The sequence below is a fragment of the Galeopterus variegatus genome, unplaced genomic scaffold, assembly GCF_000696425.1.
Source record: "Galeopterus variegatus unplaced genomic scaffold, G_variegatus-3.0.2 Scaffold2846, whole genome shotgun sequence".
NCBI classification, from domain to species: domain Eukaryota; kingdom Metazoa; phylum Chordata; class Mammalia; order Dermoptera; family Cynocephalidae; genus Galeopterus; species Galeopterus variegatus.
Window position 1 is genome coordinate 191,824 of NW_007728957.1, and position 7,099 is coordinate 198,922.

Below are 7,099 nucleotides of genomic sequence, written 5' to 3' on the forward strand. Positions count from 1 at the left end.
GTGTATATCTGCGGCTATTCTGTAGACACTGCCTCAGGGATGGGTATATGGTAACGGAGGCCAATTCTTCCATCTCCTCACCAGAGCATATCACACTATCCACCCCTAGGTCCCATAACTGCAGCAGCCCCATATACCCACGCCAGGGGCTCCCCCTGTTTCTGCTGGAACTGTCTCCCCAAGTCAACCAATTCAGCCTGGGTATATGGGACATAGGTAGTGAATTGGATCACCTGTGTATTGCCCACCGGTTGTTGGCCCAGTCCCATAGGCTGCTCACGTTTCACTTTCTGATGCACAACAGGTCATGCCAGGAGACACACAGTCTCCCCCAACTCACCACTGGGTTTGTTGTCTTCCCTGGTGTGACAGGCAGGAGTGGCCAGTCACTCTGCGTCATCCTCCAGGACATTTATCCACACTTCCAACAACTCTGCTTCCTGCTTCAAATCTCGATCAATTTGCAGTAAAGTAAGCAGTAGCCAGGCTCTGATCAGCAGAAAACTGGCCACCGAGAACCACATTCTCAAGGATAGCCAAATTTCCTCCCCCTCCCAAGGGGTTCTCTGCTGTAATGCCTGGTCTATACTGACTTGTAGTATAGTGAGCAGCAACCAGATCCCATTCAACAGGAAAGTGGCCATAGGGCACAACATATTCAAAAGTAGCCACATTTCCTCCTTCTCTCAAGGGCTTTTGACTCCCATACCTGGTTAGAATCCTGCTACAGACTATGCCAATTGTAAAGCTAGGGCTGGAGCTCACATACCTCTCGAGCTCATTGTCCAGACTGGGCCACAAACTCTTCACATGCAGATCTATAAGCTAGGTAACAGGAAAATGTTCCTTGGAGCCATGAGTGAAGAAATAATAGGCTTTATTTCTTGATGCAAGCTCTGGTGACCAGCAGTTCAGAGCTGCTGCCTCACACACTCTAAAGAACACACAAGAATAGCAACAAGCTAAAAATACATGGGCACACATGCATACTAAGTCCACCCCCACACAACTTGTTTGCAAAGAATGTGCTGCACCACCCCCAACCAGACCTGAGGTGAGGGGGCCAGACTAAAGTACTCTATTTTCCCTGCAGGCATTCAAAAATCAAGAAATGTAATCCTCCACATCAGCAGGCTAAATAAAAGAAAATTATGTGATCATATCAATTGATTCACAAGAGTATGCTATAAAATCTAACATCCATTAATGATTATAAAAACTTTTAGCAAACTAGAAATAGAGGGGAATATCTTCAATTTAATGCAGACAGTCTACATAAGAACCATAACTTACACCATATTTAATAGTGAAAGATTGAATGCACTTTCCCCCTTAAATTGAGAAGAAGACAAAGCTCTCTATTCTCACCATGGCCATTCAGCATAGTACTGAAAATTGTAGCCAACACAATAAGACAGGAAAAGGAAATAAAAGCCATACAGTTTGGAGAGAATAAAAATAAAGTTGTACCTGTTTGTAGATGACATGATGGTCTACACAGGAAATCCCAACAAGGCTACAAAAAAAAAACTTACTCCTGGAACTGTCAAAGGAGTTGAGCAAGTTCACAGGACACTAGAGCAACATACAAAAATTAATTATATTTTTATATTTTCATAATGAACAGGTTGAAACTGAGATTAAAAACATAATGCAATTAACAATTGCTCAAAAGGAGAAAAAGTATTTAGGTATAAATCTATCAAAACATATGCAGGATTTATATCCTGAAAAGTATAAAATGCAGATGAAATGAACAAAATAAGATATAAATAAATGAAGAGCTGTCTGTGTTCATATCAATTATTTGGACTTTATCAAAATTACAACTTTTTGTCTGCAAAGAACCCTACTAAGAAGATGAAGAGACCAGCTACATACTAGGTGGATATATTTGCAAACCACATATCTGGTAAAGGACTCAGATCCAGATTATATGAAGAAACTCAACAATGAAGAAACAATCCAATTAGAAAATGGGCTAAAGATATGTGGAGATGATTCACCAAAGGGAATATTCAGATGACAAATAAGCACATGAAAAGGTATTCAACATCACTAGTCATTAAGGAAATGCCAATTAAGACCACAATGATATACCAGTGCATATCTATTAAAACAGTTAAAATAAAAAATAATGACAATAGCAAATACTGGTAAGGCTGTGAAGAAAGTATATGTCTCATACCTTCCTGGTTAGAATGTAAATTGGTACATCGACTCTGGAAAAGAGTTTATAGTTTGACGGTGTCTTTGAAAACTAAGCATATCCATTGCTCAATTAAGGAGGTTAAATCTGAACTAACAAAAACTACTAGTAAACTTTCCCATGTAGCAGCAGGAACTGATAAAACTTCCTAGAAAAAAATCACCATTCACAGTAGCAAAAAGAAATGCAAACTATGTATTGTAAGAAAAACAAACCATACTCAATGGATACAAGACACATATCAAGACAAATCAAAAAATTGTGCCAAAATAAGAAAATATCTGAACAAACAGAAAGATACACTGAGTTTCTAACTGGGAAAGTTCTATACTATAAAGTTCTTGGTTTTTCTCCACCTAATCTACACATTCAAAAAGTCCCAGTCAAACCCAAAGACAGACTTTTAGTTCCAATTAATGGACTGAGGCTATGCATTTATATCTCCTCCCTCTCAGGACTTCATTTAAAAGATAGCAAAGCAATAAGAAGATACAAGAAAAAGGCATCGGCAGAAGTGAGAATTTATGTAAGTTTAAGAAGACAGGGAAGAAGACAGAAGAGTGTTCACAGCTGAAGGAGAGTTGAGAGGCTGCAGCCTGGAAGCCTGGGAAAGATACAGAACCACTGGAAAGTGCCAGCCTGCCCTGCTCAACCCTGAATGGTCTCAGATTGGAAGACTGTTTGCTTAATGGAGGGTTGGAGGGATCAGTTCTTGGGAAAGTGGAGAATTAAGCTTTGCTCATAGAGTAAAGGATTCGCATCACCACAGTGTCACCCACAAATAACACAGGTACACAGGAGTCTCCGTAGTCAGACCTGTTCTATCTAGGCAGAGGGTGGAAAGATCTGAAGAATTTGAATAACTTGGAGGAGAACTAGAGTGCCTGATGTGGTCATTAGGACACTGAGTAAACACATGCCATCTTCTGGCCCTGCCTTCTCCTTCACTCAGTGAAGGTGGGTAGGACTTTACCTGCTCATCCCAAAGTAAAGACCTCCAGGGGACAACTGCTACCCATGGGCACCATCCAGGCTTATTATTGCATCCCTTTTAAATATGAATTTAGGGCCAACCCCGAGACTCACTCGGGAGAGTGCGGCGCTGGGGGCACAGCAGCGCTCCCGCCGTGGGTTCGGATCCTATATAGGGATGGCCGGTGCGCTCACTGGCTGAGCGCGGTGCGGGTGACACCAAGCCAAGGGTTGCAATCCCCTTACCGGTCACAAAAAAAGAAAATAAATAAATTAATTAATTAAAAATAAATAGATAGATAGATAGATAGATAGATAGATAGATAGATAGATAGATAGATTGATTTAGGATACAGTGAGTGGATAATCTACATAGAAAAAAAAGGGAAATATCCAACATCCAAGGAAACCAGACATTTAAGAAAGGACCACTGGCATACCTCAAGGGCTAAAACAGTGTTTTCACATAAAAGATTTTCAATAAATACTTGTTGAATGAATGACAGGCCAAGAGAAATGTAACAAAAACTGACAATGGAGGGAACAGGTAACTCAGAAAATGAAAAATATGTTACCATATTTAAAAAACAACGCTATTATCCGTGGTGAAGTTTGAAATTATATTGCCTGCATAAAACAAGAACAGGCTTATTTCACTTAACATAATTTTCTCCAGACTCATCCATGTTACTGCAAATGGCAGAATTTAATTCTTTTTTATGGCTGGGTAGTATCCTATATTGCATATATACAAAATTTTCCTCATCCAGTCGTCCGTCAATAGACACTTAGGTTGATTCCATATATTTGTTATTGTAAACAGAGCTGCAATGAGCATGGGAGTGCAGGTGTCCCTTTGACATGATGATTTCCATTCCTTTGGATATATACCCAGCAGTGGGATTGGGGGAAGGAAGGGAGGGGCGTTGGGAAGTGATAGGTCAGGTAAAGGGCATAAAGAATTATCACAATTTGTAAGCAGGAATATGCTAATAAAAATTTAAAAAATAAATAAAACAAGAACAGGCTACTTAAAGAAGAAAGACCGAGTGAGGAAAAAAGAAAGAAAGCTCTTAAAGCTTAAAAAAAAAAAAACATGCAATGCTCCATCCCTCAAAATGATTTGAAAGACAAAAAGGAGAAAAAGCAAAATGTTGAACAAATGACCAGGAGATAAAATACATAACAAATGGTCAAATTCACTACGCACGATGGGCACATAGTCTGTTTCTCCTGGTGGAGTGGTGGAGGAATGTGTCCAACATGGCTCTGTCCACATTCTAGAGAGCATATGTGCATGCACACAAACAACACACATGCGCTGCACACATTTGTGCATGAACAGGTGCACACAATGCTCCCACACACTCATGCAACAGTATTGATAACACTCCCCAGCTGGCTGCTTTCACCTGACCCCACTATTAAACACAGATTCTCACACTCACATGATCTCAAACCTGGCACAGTCTCCTGGTGACCTGGAGGGACAGATGGGGCTGAGAGTGTGTGCTGCTGCAGCATGTACACCCTTATTTTGAGGGTAGAAGTGCTGTGAGTGTGCCAGCATGAAGACATACAACTCAGCACATGGCTGCTCCCACATCACATGGTTCCTAATGGGACACAAACGCTCTGCCACTGATTCAAAAAGGAGCTTGATATCTGCAGCCACCATTTGATTAAATTTGAGTGTGTCTTCTTATTGAACCCCAGAACCAGCATTCCTAATGCACTTCCACCCTCCCTCGAAGCTCTTTTATATTTCGTCCAAGCCCAGGGTCACCCAAACTGGCCAAAGGGGCAGCTGCTAATATTTCTGGATATCCATGGGAAAAATGAAAAAACAAACAAAAATGCTGCCTTTAACCATCCTCAGAAATTGATTTGAGATAGATAATAAAGCTACATGTGAGAGTTAAACTATAAAGTTCTGAATAAAGAAAGAGGAAAATGGCTTCATGGGTTTGGGGTAGGAAAAGGTTTCTTACAAAAGAAGCAAAAGATGCTAACCAAAAAATAAATAAATAATATTAGTTCTATCAAAATTTAAAGTTTTGCTTTTTAACTGTGCCATTAAGGAACTAAAAAGGCAGCTATAGACTGAGAGAAAGTATTTGTAATAAATACAACTAATAAAACTTTTATCCATAATATATAAAATTCCATAAATGAAAACATACAACTGAACTCAAAACTTAGCAATTTGAACTAGAATTTGAAAAGACACTTCACAATAGAAAATATCCATATGTCCAATAAGCATATGATGAGTTGTTCACAATTATTAGTTACCAGGGAAATGCAAATGACGAAAACAAAAAATATGAACAGCCCAAATGTTGTTGAGAATGGGGCAAAGGCACTTCTCTACACTGCTTTTAGGATTGTGAAATGTGTTGTGACTCTGGGAAACTGGTAGTTTCTAAAAAAGCTTAATCAAGTCTTACCCAGCAATTCTACTTCTAGGTACATTCCTGCATTAGTCTCCTGGGGCTGCCATAACAAAGTGCCAGAGATTGGGCAGCTTAAACCATGTAAACCTGTCTCACAGTTCTGGAGGCCATAAATCTGAGATCAAGATGTCTGCAGGGCTATGCTCTCTCTGTAGGCACCAGGGAAGGATCCATTCCAGACCTGTTCCTAGCTTCTGGTAGTTCCTCATCTTGTGGCTGCACAACTGCAATCTTCACATGACATTTTCCATTGTGTGTACCTGTGTCCATCCCCCCTTTTTATAAGGACACCAGTCATATTGGATTAGGGACTACCTTACTGCAGTACAACCTCATCTAAACATCTGTAACAACCCTGTTTACAAATAAGTTTGCATTCTGAGGTATTGGTGGTTAGGATTTCAACATATGAATTTTGGGGAGACACAATTCGAGCTGTAACAATACCCAACAGAAATGAGTGTATATTGCCACCAAATGTCACAAACAAGAATGGTCCATGTCTTCATCTGGGGAGTGGTCACTCAGGAGTACATGTAAAATTAATCAAGATGTGCACTTAAAATGTTTGTATTTTACAATGCATATTATATCTAGGAAAGACAACAAGGAAAAATAATAAAAACTATACAAAGGATCTAGCATACTTCGATAAAGAACCTTTGCTCTTTCCATACAATTTTGTTAAAATGTGGACAAAAACAGTTTATTTAGAAGGCCATTAATAAAATTTACCTAGCAGGGGTTGGTTAATCCACAGTCTCCAAGTCTAGCCAGCATAACCCCAGGGACACATTCTCTTACTTGCTAATGCTGCAGGCTCTGAACAAATAGAGCCTAGTGACTGTATAGCTGTATCGTCTCCCAAAGGCCCACTTTTACTTGAGGCTTATGGATACCACAGGAGTGCATTAGTCAGGGTTCTCCAGTGAAACAGAACCAATAGGGGAGAGAGAGAGAGAGAGAGAGAGAGAGAGAGAGAGAGAGAGAGAGAGAGAGAGAGACATAAGAGGAAATTTATCACAGGAAGTTGCTCATGTGGTTATGAAATCCGAGAAGTCCCATCATCCGCCGTCTGCAAGCTAGAGAAACAGGAAAGCTGGCAGTGTAATTTAGCTCATGTCCAAATGCCTGAGAGCTGGGGTATAAGGGTGCAAGTCTTGGTCTGAGTCCAAAAGCCTGAGAACCAGGAGCTTTGATGTCCTAATGCAGGAATACATGGATGTACCAGCTGAAGAAAAGAGAGAGCAAATTCACCTTTATTACTTCTTTTGGTTCTATTTGGGCCCTCAACAGATTGGAAGATGTGGATCTTCTTTATTCACACTACCAATTCAAATGCCGATCTCTTCCAATTACACCCTCACAGGTATACCCTGAAATAATGTTTTACCAGTTATGTCAGCATCTCATTGCCTGGTCAAGTTGACACATAAAATTAACCATTGCAATGAGCAAAGAC